Raw genomic sequence first — 16,520 nt, 5'->3', positions numbered from 1 at the left:
AGCCAAGGAATTTCTGGCATTGTATCATTGCCTTCAAGAAAGGAGAGTTAAGGAGCAGTTATCGATGGTGGAAAGTGAGCAATGCAATTTGTGAATAGCACTAGAAAGGTAAGGATGACCTTTAGAGATGCTGTCGAAGGAGATGAAGAGCATCAAGGAGAGGGCATGCTTGCCATGCCACTGCAAGCTGCTTCTATCCTCTCTAAAAAAAATGCCCTACTTGTCCTCCTCCTCCTTGCAACTTGTTGTACTTGTCTGTTGTGTCTGCAAAGTGAATAAGCATACTTTGTTGCTGAAGCTATCTAGAAGCAAACCCAAGGTAGCCCAAATGATTTCATACGTGATAGTAGATTGGCAAAAAGTGTCATGTCAGAATCCACATTAGCTGGTATAGTTCTTGCATGGCTAACAAGGGGAATTGATGGTGCTTTGTGTGGGTAGAGGCAAAGGCCTACTAAGTTGCTAAAGTGATTAAATTCAATGGCCTGGCTCAAGAAGGGGGCAACATTATAGGCATCTCAACTGGAAACACAAGGAAGTCTAGGATGTTGAATAATGTTTCAAGTGTAGCTAGGGGATGCTTAAAATGCTATATATAGAACCATGGGTATTATGATAACAGGTCTTGAGTTCAACTCTCCTCGCCGGCTAGATCTTTAAGGTCTCTTGGGATAGTTTCCTACAACGTTAAAACTTTCTTCTTCTCTCTCTCTCTCTCTCACCAATGCAATGAGATTTCATATCCCAAGCAAATGTTGTACCTAAAACAATGAACCTTCCTAGCAAAACAATGTAGAAACTCACCTTTCCCCTTCACCCTCTTATCAGATAAGGCTGGCTTATATCTCAGAAAACACTTCTTCTATTAGGGATTTTCATTGGAGCTTCCTACTCCCCTCACAAAATCAAACATATAGTGGTGCTAGTTGGCTATGCTACTGATAAAAAGGGTATCGAATATTTGTGATTATAGAACTCCTCGGGTACTTAGAGAGAGAGAGAGAGAGATTCTTCTTTATAGTGACCATGATCTTTCTTGCATGGTGAAAGATGGGTCACACACTAGTCAATGGTCATCAAATAGTATAATAGCCTCGACATAAACTATATAGCTTCCACACACACACACACACACACACACACACACACACACTTATCGACAATGTATGTAAAGTTTTTAAACCATATATAATCATCGTTTTGAGTAAACCCCTTAGACGAACCTTGTGATTTTATCACTTATTTCTCTAGCGTTGCTGAGGAGATAACTAATGGTGGGGGAGAGAGTGCAAGAAAGTCTACTGAATGTGCACATTACTAGGCAGGCATCGTGATTTTATCACTTGTCAGAGTCCAGACAACCAATCAGGATGTATGTTAGAATCTAGGGAAAATGTCCAATTTCTAACCTTGAAAATCAAAGTCAAATGGAAGTATAAACGGGATATGTGAGCACTGGTAGGAACCACCTCACACAAGAAGTTTTGAACAAATTTTCACAATAATTCCCACATTGTGACTTATCTCAACATCATGAGCTTCTGCTCGAGAGGCACCGCATACCTAGCTAGGTACGATTGGGGGCATGGGACACCGGCCCACCAATAGTACCTAGCTAGGTATGGAGTGCCTCTCGAGCAGAAGCTCATGATGTTATTCATTGGATGAAAAACATTGGAAAAGTTTTCCTACATGAGACAATTTCTAAATCTTCTTGTTCGAAGATTGAACCCGAGAAGAGAGAGAGAGAGAGATAGAGATCACATCAGCATTGAGCAATGAGCATGCGTTAATGAGGCGACTCGCTCAGGCAAGAGTTAATGTACGTGTACGTGAAAACGTGACAAATAACCCGGGCCCCGGCTCTCACTCTGCTCCCTTGAATCCTTCTTCCTCTCAAACTTCTGCCGCGGCGGTGTCCTGCAGTCTCGTTGGCCATACAGCTATGTACTGTGTTTCATTTGAGCTTCTTCGTGTGCATGTGGCATGTCATGTTGACTCACTTGTATGCAAGCACTTCACCAAGGAAGTACCGCTCATACGTGCACGCACAAACACACGCATGAATTCTTTCACGTGTATAAAGCCCTCTCATCATTTGTGCTGAACGTAAGCAGAATGTGTACACAGGTTTCTATATCTCTGAGAATTGAAGGTCTCTATCTACCAAGATGTAGCTGTCAAATCCGACATTTGGTCCAGCACTCATGTGTATACGTGCATAACAGGTGAGGACCCTTTCCTCACTCAAGATTGGCTATGGTGACAATTTGTTTGTAAGCAGTCTCCCATTATACGCCACTATAACACAAGAAGTTTTGGACAAATTCTCACAATAATTCCCACATTCTGACTTACCGGCCCCCCAATACCTAGCTAGGTACGATTGGGGGCAGGGGGCCCAATCGTACCTAGCTAGGTATGCGGTGCCTCTCGAGCAGAAGCTCATGATGTTATGCATTGTATTAAAAACATTGTAAAAGGCTCCGTTTTCTTGTATGCATACTGTTTATGTGTGAGAGGAAGACTTCAATAGTCACCTAGAAAAGAAAACTCACCCGCTTTAGACTTGTGTTAGTCATCCAAAAGGCAATATAACCATCAACTTGCACCGTGCTGATATTGGTTGTAACTACGACATCTCAGCATAAGGGTTATTTATAACTACGACATCTGCAACTCGAGCAGAAGGAAACTTGGACGAAAGCTTGATGTTGTCCACATGCCCCTTCGTCTCAAACCCACAACCTATCCTTTGATGGTGGTCATTCGTGGGCTAACGATTTACCTGCCGAACCAGCGTTTCAGAAAACATTCCTCTCTATGCTTTTTTAAAAGGAAATTTAAGAAAGTACTTCACTGTTTTCTCATATTTATACACTATTTTTAAGAAACTTGAGGCGTTCATGAAGTTTCAAGCGGCATGATTTCAAGCGGTACTACTAAAGAAGCCCAATTGCAAGTTGAGACACTTTTTCAAAGATTGCACCCAACCATGTTGAAGGGAAGAAGTGTAAGGCTTATGGTTACGCAAGGCTTAGTTATCGGTTACGGACAACTACGCCAACTATGCCGGACAGAGCATTATTAAATGAATAACTAAGCCTTTTGCATGGTCACTCAAGGCTTAGTTATTCATCTTGAATTTCACAACTTTTCCAAAATTAACATAGTTACAAACGGCAGGCATAGTTATTCATTTAATGCTCTTTTTTTGCGTGTGACCAAGCATGAGGCACCGCATACCTAGCTAGGTACGATTGGGGGCAGGGGACCCCCGGACTGGACACCACTTCATGCATACTGTTTATGTGTGAGAGGAAGAATCCAACAGTCACCTAGAAAAGAAAACTCACTTGCTTTAGACTCGTGTTAGTCATCCACAAGACAATATAACCATCAACTTGCATCGTGTTGATTTTGGTTGTAACTACGATATCTCAGCATAAGGGTTATTTATAACTATGACATCTGCGACTCGAGCAAAAGGAAACTCAGACGAAAGCTTGATGTTGTCCACATGCCCCTTGGTCTTGAACCCACTACCTATCCTTCGATGGTGGTCATTGGTGGGCTAACGATTCACCCGCCGAACTAGTGTTTCAGAAAACATTCCTCTATGCTTTTTCAAAAGAAAATTTAAGAAAGTACTTGACCCTTTTTCTCATATTTATACACTATTTTTAACAAATTTGAGGCGTTATTGAAGTTTCAAGCGGCATGATTTCAAACGGTACTACTAAAGAAGCCCAACTGTAAGTTGAGACACTTTCTCCAAAGATTGCACCCAAGCATCTTGAAGGGGAGAAGTGTAAGGCTTATGGTCACGCAAGGCTTAGTTATTGGTTACAGACAACTATGCCAGGCAGAGTATTATTAAATGAATAACTAAGCCTCATGGTCTCGCAAGGCTTAGTTATTCATTAAACCTCCCAAGTATGCCTTGAACTTCACAACTTTGCCAAAACTAGCATAGTTACAAATGACAGGCATAGTTATTCATTTAATGCTCTTTTTTCGCGTGTGACCAAGAATGCGGCTTAGTTATTAGTTCAAATAACTGATAACTAAGCCTTGCGTGACCACCACCTAAGGTAGGAGCATTATATAAACTAAATGAGAATATGGATTCATACAGATCTAGGTGTTGGTTAGGTTTAATGACTTGACATATCGAACGACGAGGTTTCCAAGGTTCACAATTGCACATTGCGCTCCATAGATTTCTTTGTCTCCTTGTCAAAATGTGTCTTTTAGCATGAAGGTCACAATTAATCATATTGATGGGAGTTTGGATGTGATGAAGGGCATCTTAGTGATAAGGATCTTGGTTAGTGACTTTGTTTCAAAAACCCGTTTCTTACTAAATTTTTCTTTTTAAACTTGGTTCTCTTATCATAGAAATCTATAAGCTAGCCATTAAATATTTCACGAGCTATCAAGTTAATGTTGCTTTAACTTGAACACTAGCAAAGAAACTTTTGGTTCTCAGTGTCTTCCTTAGCTTCTTATCTCTCATTCTCATCGTAGTTTCTCATCATCCTTGTTTGGCACCTTCAGTTGGCGATGGTAGCAGGTGTTGTTTGGAGGCTTTCTTCTAGATTGTTGATTAGGCAGAGCTGCCAAGGGTTTAGAGTCCAAGTGTGGTGGTCACTCAAGATAGCTCACAAATGAGCCCAAGATTCTATTTATAGGACTCCTTAACTGCCCTAACCATAGGGCCATGGTCACACATAGCTCAGGCGTCCATTTGTATCTTTGGGGCTGTAACACTTCCTCCCTTGTTGGCACTGCTTGCTTGTAGGGAGTGATACAGGCGTCGAGCGGATGAAATGCTTTACATAATTTTTAGCCTTTTTGAAGCATTTTTAAGATGTTGCTTTTCAACGTTCCTTTTGAGCCATGCTTGCAATAAAAATAGTGCTTGCGTAAAAAAAGCTTTGTCGATAGAAGCAATGCAAGGAGACGAGTGTCACAAGGCGGGCACCACGTGCCAATAGAAAAGAACAGACTGAACAGACTTTTAGCACTTGAATAACAACTGAACTGAAAGAGAGACGACACGTGACACGGAGTGGCGGAATTCTACCCCAGAGAGTATTGGCCCCAAACCTTGGCGCCCCTTTCGGTATTTCTTTATATTGCATCATCAAAGTACAAGCTGATACTCCAGACTCTGCACCTTCTCCAGGAAGCATGCCAGAGAATGAGCCCTAGCCTCATATTTAAAGGCCCTTGGCCTAAAAAGCAGTTTACATGAAAAGCTTTCAAACTCAAAAGCTTCTGGTCCAAAAAGCAGTTTACATGAAAAACTTTCAAACTCAAAAGCTTCTGCTCCAAAAAGCAATGCCAAAAGCTGCCAGCGTAAATCACGGAAATCAGGTTTCTAGAATTAGGGTTTGCAGGTTTAGGGCTAGGGTTTCAGCAATTAGGGTTTTTGGCAAAAATTAGGGTTAGGGTTTTCTGCACTCGTGCAACCACGCCATCACTCTGTGACACTTCTTCTGTTGCTTGTTCTTCTTAGGGTTTAGGTCCCTCGGTCGGTAGCTCCGTTCTTCAGTAGGTCGACACGTCAGCAGTTTGTTACATCTCCCCTTCTTGAAAGAGAGTAATCGTCCGCGATTACAGCATATTTGCAAAACAACTTAAGTTAGTTCAAAAATTTTCGAGGGACATTCCGAGGGACAATCAATTTGCTCTTTTTATTAAGGAGTTAGCTTCTCCTTTCTGCTCTTTTGATCAAGGAGTTAGCTTCTTCTTTCGGCTGTTTTGATCAAGGAGTTAGCTTCTCCTTTCGTCCAGATCGGAACTCTTGATATTCTGGCGTAGTAAAATTAGCCATCACACCCAGACTGTATTGATCTTCCACGGGTGTCTTGATGCACTAAAATTACATACCCAAGCAATCTCATCCAATTAGGAATATTCAGTAGTTGGCACGTCACAATGCAACACAAATGCTTAAATATGCATGTTACAAGACATAGAAACATAAAGCCGTTGATGAACACTCCTCCCATATACCTAACAAGGTCCAAGTCGGGAGATATTCAACGACTCCCTCATCACTCCTCCTGCATAACCTAAAAAGGTCCGAGCCGGGAGATATAGAGGCCTTTTACAACCAAACGTCCCCCAGACCGCAGCCTGCGTCGTTTGGAGGTGCTGAGAGTAACCACTACTCAGACTTCTTAATACTCCTCCCTCATAACCATCCAGGTCCGGGCCGGGAGTCACAACAACAATTATTTTACAAGCATACAACCAAATGCTTCCGAGGCATCGGCCTGCGTCGTCCGGAGGTTTTCAAATATACAACGAAACGCTCCCCAGGCATCGGTCTGTGTCGTTCCGAGGTTCAAACAATACCAAAACAATATTTCTCACTTATCCACCCGGGAGTAAAATCACCAATCATTGAAACCAGTATCAAACTAGAGTCAAACAGTTCAAATCGGCACTAAAACAAGTTCAAAACAGATACCATCCATTTCAAACAAATTCCAAACAGGATCACCAAACAAGATCAAACAGAACTCAAACTTAAAAAGCAATCTTGACATCAGTCGAGCTCGAAAAGTCGACTGACTTTCCATCCCGAAACCTGCACCAAAAATTAGGGTTAGGTTTCTTCCATAAGATCGTAGCCGAGCACAGTATGGTCCATCAGCTCTTGGACAAATAGTGTTTCTTTGGCGGCGATGGTAGTCCCAAGATAGCAATCGCACTCGATCTCCAAGTTCATCTGCTCGTGAAGAGACATCTATTGGGAGATGTCGAGAAACTTCAAGTTATAATCTGCTAGGGATACCACTGTCACAAGGCAGGCACCACGTGCCAATAGAAAAGAACAGACTGAACAGACTTTTAGAACTTGAATAACAACTGAACTGAAAGAGAGAGACGACACGTGACACGGAGTGGCGGAATTCCACCCCAGAGAGTATTGGCTCCAAACCTTGGCGCCCCTTTCGGTATTTCTTTATATTGCATCATCAAAGTACTAGCCGGTACTCTAGACTCTGCACCTTCTCCAAGAAGCATGCCAAAGAATGAGCCCTAGCCTCATATTTAAAGACCCTTGGCCTAAAAAGCAGTTTACATGAAAAGCTTTCAAACTCAAAAGCTTCTGGTCCAAAAAGCAGTTTACATGAAAAAATTTCAAACTCAAAAGCTTCTGCTCCAAAAAGCAATGCCAAAAGCTGCCAGCGTAAATCACGGAAATCAGCCTACTGCCCTTAGGGTCAGGGTTAGGGTTTCTGCAGTTTTAGAGTTAGGGTTTTCAGAATTAGGGTTTACAGGTTTTAGGGTTAGGGTTTCTAGAATTAGGGTTTGCAGGTTTAGGGTTAGGATTTCCAGAATTAGGGTTTCGGCAATTAGGGTTTTTGGCAAAAATTAGGGTTAGGGTTTTTTGCACTCGGGCAACCACGCCATCACTCTGTGACACTTCTTTTGTTGCTTGTTCTTCTTAGGGTTTAGGCCCCTCGGCCGGTAGCTCCGTTCTTTAGTAGGTCGACACGTAAGCAGTTTGTTACAACGAGAGCCAGGTATGTTGCTACAGTTCATTACAATTGAGAGAGAGAGAGAGAGAGAGAGAGAGAGAGAGAGAGAGAGAGAGAGAGAGAGAGAGAGAGAGAGAGAGAGAGAGAGGTATGCTAGTATGTTGCAACCTTACTAGACGTCAATAGTAGTTCTTTTCTCTAAAGTAGTCTATGCAGGGCATTGAGTGTCACAAAAATACGGAAGCGTAAACTGACTTTTTAATTGCACTTCAAATACTCAAGAGAATTTGAGAGAGAGCTTGACACTTCATTGGGGATCAGAAGATGGGAGGTATAGGCCCCTCGACCGGTAGCTCTGTTCTTTAGTAGGTCGACACGTAAGCAGTTTGTTACAACGAGAGCCAGGTATGTTGCTACAGTTCATTACAATTGAGAGAGAGAGAGAGAGAGAGAGAGAGAGAGAGAGAGAGAGAGAGAGAGAGAGAGAGAGAGAGAGAGAGAGAGAGGTATGCTAGTATGTTGCAACCTTACTAGACGTCAATAGTAGTTCTTTTCTCTAAAGTAGTCTATGCAGGGCATTGAGTGTCACAAAAATACGGAAGCGTAAACTGACTTTTTAATTGCACTTCAAATACTCAAGAGAATTTGAGAGAGAGCTTGACACTTCATTGGGGATCAGAAGATGGGCTGCCTCCCCCCATAAAGAGAATATCTGTATTACTAAGGAAGAATCTTTACAAGCACAGGAACATGGCAAAAGTCCGTTCTCTATTCTTTATTTTCTGCTTCTGACTGAGAGTAAGAAAAATACTCTCTGAATACTGAGAGGATTTTCCCTCTGCTGTGAGATTTTGGGAAGCTCTCAGAAGCGAGAGTCTATCTTCCACAAAACTTAACGGAAGCTCTCGAAAATAAGAGACTACCTTCCGCTAACTGTGTCCCTTTATGCATAATCATTCTTGCAATAAAAACAAGGGAGAAACACGCAAAATGCACGCACACATACTTGTTGTAATTTTCTCCACATAACCTGAAAATGTTACTTGAGCACGTTCCGATGCGAAAAGAGATCTTTTTCGCGATGGAATCGCACCAAACCTTGTGTATGCATAGTGTAGGTAGAGAACAACTAGATTCTATATGTACTTTGCTAAAATTCACCCTAAAAGAGATGTTCAGGGACTGAAAACAGAGAATTTACAGCCACCACACTTTACGGAGAGTGCCTTTTGCAACTTCTCGTGACGAATCTTCACCAAAAGCTGGATATGGCTATGGGAATCCTTGTTCTAGACAATGGGAGCACGAGGCCACCACATATGTCGCAAGGGGTTGCTCTCAAGCTTCCATGGAGGGTTCCAATGCATAGAGCACACTCACAATAGGAGGGGGGGGATAGGAGCACTGCCAACACTGAGAAGAGGGGGAGAGGTTGCTCTCTTATAGACTCCAACAAGAAGGAGAAGAAGAGAGAGGGTAAGTGAGTGAGAGAGTCACTTTGCATTCACTTACTTAATAACTTAAAAACCATTCAGCTTTTACATTTTAAAAGTCCCTAAGCTATTAATAAAATGTGCAAATTAACTCACAACTGCACACATGGATATTGCTAATAAAAATGTAAGCTACTCCGAAGCACAATGCCGTACCGGCCTTGCTCTGGCGTTACTTGTTCGCACTTGTCCGGCCATTTGGTCCGGCCACAAACAATTTAAAAGTATTTTAACCGACTTATCCTAAGGCCGTAAAAATAATTCACGCCTTTTGGGTTACTGTTCCAAGGACCCTATCTCATTCTTGTGCTCGCACTGACGCGCTTATTTTTTTGAGCCTAAAATCTGAGGCTATTATCTACCCCTTTATTGAAGACCCGATTTCCCAATCACTAGGGATTCATGGTATTTTTTGCTAGGTTCTCCCTGAGGTGCTCTGGTCCAAATTTGGGCGCACATGAGGCCCCAGAACTGCTAGATCTATTCTAATGTGCACACAACTAATTAGATAATTATTTCCTCGTAAATAAATTAATTATTTACAAAGTTTGACATTGTTACATCCCTCTTGGTTCTAAACAGTTGACCTCAATTGCAGAGCGTCAACATAACTTTGCAAGATGTCTGGGTAGTCCTTGAGATCGGACTTAGTCATCCACTTTGCATCTATAGGGGTGTAATTCTTGAACTTGACTAAATACTTTCGATGTAGGCTTTTGGACTTTAGTTGTCTCTCAGAGTTGTGTATTATCTGTCTAGGTTGAAGGATTTTCTCAATCTGTTCGACTTCTGGAGGATCTTCTTGTACTGGCGCCACTGGAGGAGGTCCAACGTATGGTTGGTGGAGACTTACATGAAAAGCATTATGGATGCACCAATGAGAAGGCAAATCCAATTTGAAAGTCATTTCATTGACTTTATTTGTAATCTTGAAAGGGCCGTAAAATCTATGGGAAAGTTTAATAACTTTCCCTTTTTCGACCTGCTCTTTCAATCTAGCTTTCTCAAACTTAATTAGGACATATTGTCCTGTTTCAAGATTGAGTTTCCTTCTGTGCTTGTCTGCTTTTCTCTTCTGCTGCTCTTGAGTACGAAGAATCGCTTGCTTTACTTGTTGGTAGGCAGTATCAATATTGCGGACAAATTCATATACTACAAAGCTGTTTTCTTTGGTAACCATAACAGGAAGTAAGAGTGGCTTTTCATGAATAATTTCGAAGGGAGATTTACCCGTTGAGGAATGTATGGTATTATTATACGCAAACTCAACTATGCAAACTCAACTAACGGTAAGTATTGTTCCTATTCGGATTGTCTTTCCCACACATAGTACTTGAGGAGGTCTAAAACAGTGGCATTAGCGATTTCGCTTTGACCATCTGTTTGAGGAGGATAGCTGACAAAAAATCAAGCTTAGTCCCCAAGTTCTCGAACAATGCTTGCCAAAATAGACTAGTCATGCGAGGATCTCTATCATTGACAATAGTCTTTGGCAATCCAAGGTGTTTAAAAATTTGAGCTAGAAATATTCTAGCCATGTGATTAGCTTTGATCGTTTTCTTGACTCGAAGGAATTGTGCTTGCTTACTGAATCTGTCTACTACAGTCCGGATTGCATCATTTCCATTCTTGGATCTAGGAAGATCCGTAATAAAATCCATGGCAATACTTTCCCATGGCGTGTTAGGCACAGGGAGTGGCTGAAGCTTGCCATAAACCTTATGTCTGTCATATTTCACTTTTTGGCATATTAAACACTTGCGTACATATTTTTCAATGTCTCCCGGAGTGTTGGCCAAAAGAAATATCTTTCGAGGGCACTAGTGGTAGCAGCAATTCCACGATGACCGACATAAGGAGAATTATGTGCTTCATCCATCACCTTTTGTCGTAAGGGCTGAGCTATGCATATTGCTTGTTGACGATATAGTGGACTATCCCTAATGGAATAAGGTAGCCTTGAGTGACCAGCTTGAAGATCTACCCAAATTGTAGCGAAGTCTGGATCTTGAGGATACATCTCACGGAGAGATTCTAGTTCCTCATGATAAATTGTTGTCATTGCATTGATCTTTGGACGCCTGGAGAGAGCATCTGCAACCGCATTCTTTGTTCCAAAAGTGTGTAAAATCTGAAAATGGAACATTGAAAGAAAGTTGGCCCATCTCATCTGCTTTTCTGATAACTTTCTCTGTGTGAGAAAGTAGCGAAGACTCTGATGGTCTGTTTTGATTATAAAATCAGCTCCTAACATATAATGTTTCCAAATGGAAAGAGCATGAATTACTGCCATTAGTTCTTTCTCATAATGCAACTCTGTATCTTTAAGGCGCCGACTTTCGTAGGCTATGGTGTGATCCTCTTGGTTCGGTCCGTGACTGAGTAGACACTTAAGCTTTTCAAAAGCTTGTTTTTGCCCAGGTCCCCAATGGAATGGAATCCGCTTCTTTGTCAGATATGGAGAGGACCGGCTATGGCGGCAAAGGCTCGAATGAAACACCGATAATAGGAACAGAGGTCGAGAAAACTTCGTACGTATGTATTGTAGTTGGCGTAAGCTATTCTACAACTGCTTGAATCTTATCAGGGTCCATTCTCACCTGATTATGAGATACTATATGGCCCAAGTAGTGAATTTCTTTTAGAAAAAACACTCTTCTTAGCATTCACAAATAATTTGTGTTTGTGTAATTCTTCAAACACTAATGCGAGATGCTTATAGTGTTCCTCTTCTGTCTCTGAGAAGATTAAGACATCATCGAAGAAAACTCGTGTAAATCTTCTATATGAGTGAAAAATTCTATCCATCATTTTGTTGAATGTGGTTGGTGCATTAGTGAGTCCAAAAGGCATCACTAAGAATTCATACAACCCGAAGGTTGTTCTAAATGAAGTCTTATGCACATCTTGAGGAGCTATGCGGATTTGATGATACCCGCTCTTCAAGTCTATACGACTAAAGACACTTGCTCCTTGTAACTTATCAAGAATGTCATCAATCCGAGGGATTGGGAATCGATTCTTGATTGTGATCTTGTTTAAAGATCTATAGTCTATGCATAGGAATGTGCCATCCTTTTTCTGTACTAGCAAGACAGGTGAACAATATGGAGAAGTACTAAGTTTTATTAAGCCCTTCTCTAAAAGTTCTCCCATGTGTCACGTGACACATCCAACCCTATGTTTTCGTGGACAAGCTACAGTATGACCAGGGTTCAGTTCATTCAAGTCAGTCGAGAATAGGAAGTGATTTGGCACTTTTGTGAGTGTGTTCGCAGACCGTGCATGCCCAGGTACTTAGAGTAGATGCATATCATCTGGTTGCGCGCAGCATGATCATCAACATTACCATTAGAATCCATCAGGAGCATTTTCCAATGCATTAAACCTATTTTCCCTATTTTTGACATTTTTCACTTATTATTTTTAAGTGATTTTTGTTGGAAAGTAGGTAGGGCAATTTTGCTAAGTTTGTATAAATAGAAACCTAGCGCTAGCACTTTCTGGCAAAAGAGGCAGCAGGAGCACCTTGCTCAACAGGCAACTTCTCAGCAAGACCAACCCCCACGACAACTCTGGTGTTTTCTCTCACCAGAAGGCCTAGCGTTTTTGCACCAGATCAGCCAACATTTTTACACTTGCAGATTCCCAACGACAGTAGACAGCAGATCAGCCCTAGCGTCAGCAGATTTCCCCGAAACAGTAGATCAGCCCTAGCATTAGTAGTTCCATCAGCAAGGATAGATTTCAGCCCCTAGCGTTTTTGGTTTGCAGATCAACCCCAGCCTTTTTACAGATCTTCGCGACGGAATCAGCCCTAGACTCAGCGTTTTCAGTTTTCAGCAGTCAGTACCCGCAGTAGAACCCCCGAACCTCGCAGATCTCACCTTCCCGCTGCAGATCCTCGCCGCACAGTCAGATCTCGCAAGGTTTGCAGATTCAGCCCGGCAAACGCAGATTTCAGCGTCTGCATTTTCCTTAGTGTTTTCAGATCTGAGCCTGTCTCGTCGTCCTCCTCATCGTCGTCGACATCGTCGGCAAGTCCAAGCATTGTAGAGATTTGTGCAATCATAAGTAGACCGCTCTTGCCATAGAGATTGGGGCCTTTGGAGGAGGGTTTGACAACATTCTGGTGTCGTATTCTTCTCTCTCTATCTCTCAGTCTCAGCACCTTCATTCACAGTGTTCATCACTTTGTTTGTGTCCATTGCACTCTCTCACTAAAGGAACGGAAGGCTCTCCCTTTCGTAAGTAAAAGGAACCCTTGAGCCAGTTCGGAACACTCATCTTGAGCAAAGTTCAACATTCACTTCCGTTGCACATTACATTGGTATCAGAGCTTTGGCAGTGTTTTGTATCACTCAAGGAAAGAACCACAAGAATTTTTTTACTTGTTGCGGTCGCACGTAACCCTAGTCCTCTTGGGCGTGTCGATTCCTAATCGTGTTTTTGAAGAGTGACAAGAAACCAAAGAAATAAGGGCTTGTCCAACCTCCCCTTGTGCCTCTTTTCACTCATTGAGAGCGGACCGTGCACTCAGCGGCCGGCCAATCGACGTGAGGTGGAAAAAAGCAATTTTGGTGTGAGTGCAAGGCCGCCAAGGGGTGCGCCTGCGGAAAAGAGCAGAACTCGGGTGAAGAGAAGATCCTTCCTAACATAGATTGCAAGCGAAAGAAGAACCTCAAGAACCTCAAGACCCCCAAGAACCCAAGAACCCAAGACCCACAAGAACTCAAGTTCCTCGTGAACTTAAGAACCTACGACTTCAGTGGACGGTCATCACTCGAAGCGGAATGGATACTTTGCTCGGAGGTGATGAGCACGAGAGAGGCGAAGAAGAATTTTCTCCACCAGGAGGTTTTTCTGACCCTTCCCCTTCCCCATCTACGCCAAGGATTGCACCAGATCCTATGGAGGAGTTGGAGCAGATGTTTATGGACAACAAGTTAGAACGCGAAGCAAGAGCAGAAATTGATCGTAAGTACGAAGAAAGAATGGCAGCCATAGCACGTGAACGCGACGAAAGAGAAGCAAAATTTGATCTCAAGAACAAAGCCAGACAAGTAATGAACGACTGACGTATGAAAGAGATGTTGCGACTCTTTTCTCAAGTTCAGGCACAGATGCGAGAGATTCAAGAAAAGGAGACTCTCTCAGTCTCTTCTTCTCCAAAGCAAGACACACAGGAATTACATGATTTGCATAACGATTTGAATGATAATGACAAGCATGAAGAATTGTATGACAATGACAAGCATGATGATTTGCATGATCAAGATGTGATTTCTCACGAGCATGATGATTTGTATGACCACGATGTGATTGTTCACAAGAATGATGGGTAAGTCGATACTGTTTCTAGTGAAGCTAACCTCATTGCAGATTCAATCAATCACGAAGAACCGATCTTCGCTTTCGAGTTTAGGTCCAAAGAACTCCCTTAGGAAGAACCGATCTTGGCTCTTGAGCCTAGGTCCAAAGAACCCCCTCAGGAAGAACCGATCTTGGCTCTCGAGCCTAGGTCCAAAGAACCCCCACAGGAAGTACTATGTGTTCGCATGATTAGTCAGCACGCATTGTTCAAGTGTTTCATTCGTGATTGTTTCTTGTATTTTAGTCAGCGTCTTTATGTGATCCCTTTCCAAAGGCATGCCATATTGTACGTTGAGCACGATTCACTCATGAATGAGCACGGATGTATGCGGATTTCTCATGAAAAGCTGAAAGTGCTTGCTTTTCCTTGTGCACAAATCTAACACAGTTCGGAATTTCCTCCTGACTATGGATATTCCGTTTCTGATGCACCCGTCACCCACCTTGTGACGCATCAGGAATACCAATCACCTAGTCCTTTCCTACCGAACTTACTATACAATCTCCTTCGTGATGCTCTATGTCACCCATCCTATGACGCATCAGAGATGTCAGTTCCCAGATGGTCGGATACTTCTTTCCGATGCTCCCTATCACCCATCCGATGTGATGCATCAGAAGTATCCGTTCCTGGTGGCCTTACAGATATTCCCGTTCTTAGTGCTCTCGTCATTACTCTGAATGACGTACTAGGAATGCTCTGTACTCGAATGTCTCCAGTGAGAAAACTCCTCTCACTTAAAATTCCAATAATCCATTTAGAATTATTTTTCCTTGGTGTTCCAAGTGAGAAAACCCTCACTTATATATCCAATAATTCATTTAGAATTACTTTTCTGTCAAATAAAGTCAATTTAGCAACAACGGATGAAAGCCAAAGCTTTGTCATTATCACGCCGTCTGTTGTAGGTGTCGAATTTTACATCTTTGTCACCTGACTTGAATGTTTTGTGCTTGTGGTGCTTCCTCTTAGGACGCTCCTTCTTTTTATGCTGAGACTCCTTGTGGACATGAGTCCTTTCCCTTGAATGCACTTCCTGCTGCGATGGATCGTCAAGAAACATGTCTTCTGGAGTGACTATGTCATCCAGATCCTTAATGAAAGAAAACTGAGAAGAATTAGGAGGATCTTGCTCTTGAACCTTTGGATTAAACCACACATGACGTTCTGGAGGTTTCCTCTGTCTCTCGTGCATGCGGGAGGTTCCAATTAAAGGATCTTTCTTTGGTTCTTGTGTCTTTGGGTTCTGCGGGATTTCTTCCGACCCGATTTGCACTTTCTCCTTCCCTTTCTCAAGGGTATGGAGAATCTTCTGGACTTTTGGATGGGAGAGAGATTTTTGCAACTCTACCACCTGTTGTAGAAGCATAGAGAACTCTATCTCACTTCCTTCCATTTTTGCAGTTTGCCAAGAGTCGTCAATCCCTTAAGAAAGAGAGAGATGACTTTGCTCTGATACCACTGGTATCATCTTCTGGTCACCAATGAAGTGTCAAGCTCTCTCTCTCTCTCTCTCTCTCTCTCTCAAATTCTCTTGAGTATTTGAAGTGCAGTTAAAAAGTCAGTTTACGCTTCCGTATTTTTGTGACATTGAGTATGGGTCATTGAGAGGAAGTGACATCTTCTCGTTATTGCTTCCAAGAACCATGGAATTCAGCCCACTGTCAGCAACACCCACATCATCTGCAATAAATTCAACAAATTCATGAAAGCCTGTTAAATTGGCTATGTATTGCACATTCTTCGATAGGTTATGAACATTGCCCATTGCATGATCTAGTTACGCCGACTCGTAGGAAATGAGAGGCGAGTTTACCTTCTCGTACTTGGGTAAGACAAGACCCATCAAACTCATTGAAGAAGCTCACATACTTGAGTACTACATAACCGTCGAGCTTGACCTTGGAATCAATAGCCCCAGGACTTGCATCAGAGGATGCATCCTCAGCCCGTCTATGAGGCTCATATGCAAGTATTGCTCCATTTTCGACACTGATTTAAAGGTTTCTTCAACATTCTCAATGACGATTCCTATAGCGTGTACACCAAGTTGGTCGTGTGATTGGAAGAAGCGATGGACATCCTCACTATTTTAGCCAGCATAGGAGGTAGATTGCGTTTAAGGTTGGAGCATTCGGGTATGTCTTGTTA

General features: G+C 42.4%; 1 protein-coding gene across 14 annotated transcripts in view; it reads left to right on the top strand.

The window, feature by feature from the left end:
* The first annotated feature begins 1,710 nt into the window (after positions 1 to 1,710).
* Positions 1,711 to 16,520, top strand: part of LOC147463583 (uncharacterized) — a 77,547-nt gene continuing 62,737 nt past the window's right edge. For 6 of the 14 annotated variants that reach the window (XR_015185215.1, XR_015185213.1, XR_015185212.1 and 3 more), the window contains exons 1-2: positions 1,711 to 1,947; positions 2,131 to 2,228. The gene's annotated coding sequence lies outside the window, so the exon portion shown is untranslated. Of the gene's footprint in view, positions 1,948 to 2,130; positions 2,229 to 7,472; positions 7,548 to 7,784; positions 7,908 to 16,520 lie in introns of all 14 variants that reach the window. The other 8 variants (XR_015185221.1, XR_015185218.1, XR_015185220.1 and 5 more) reach the window with 8 other exon arrangements.

The sequence above is a fragment of the Adiantum capillus-veneris genome, chromosome 2 (assembly GCF_014529385.1).
Source record: "Adiantum capillus-veneris isolate H3 chromosome 2, ASM1452938v2, whole genome shotgun sequence".
In the NCBI taxonomy this organism is placed as follows: Eukaryota; Viridiplantae; Streptophyta; class Polypodiopsida; order Polypodiales; family Pteridaceae; genus Adiantum; species Adiantum capillus-veneris.
The sequence above is the reverse complement of the archived record's forward strand: the minus strand, read 5'-3'. Positions and strand labels throughout refer to the sequence as shown.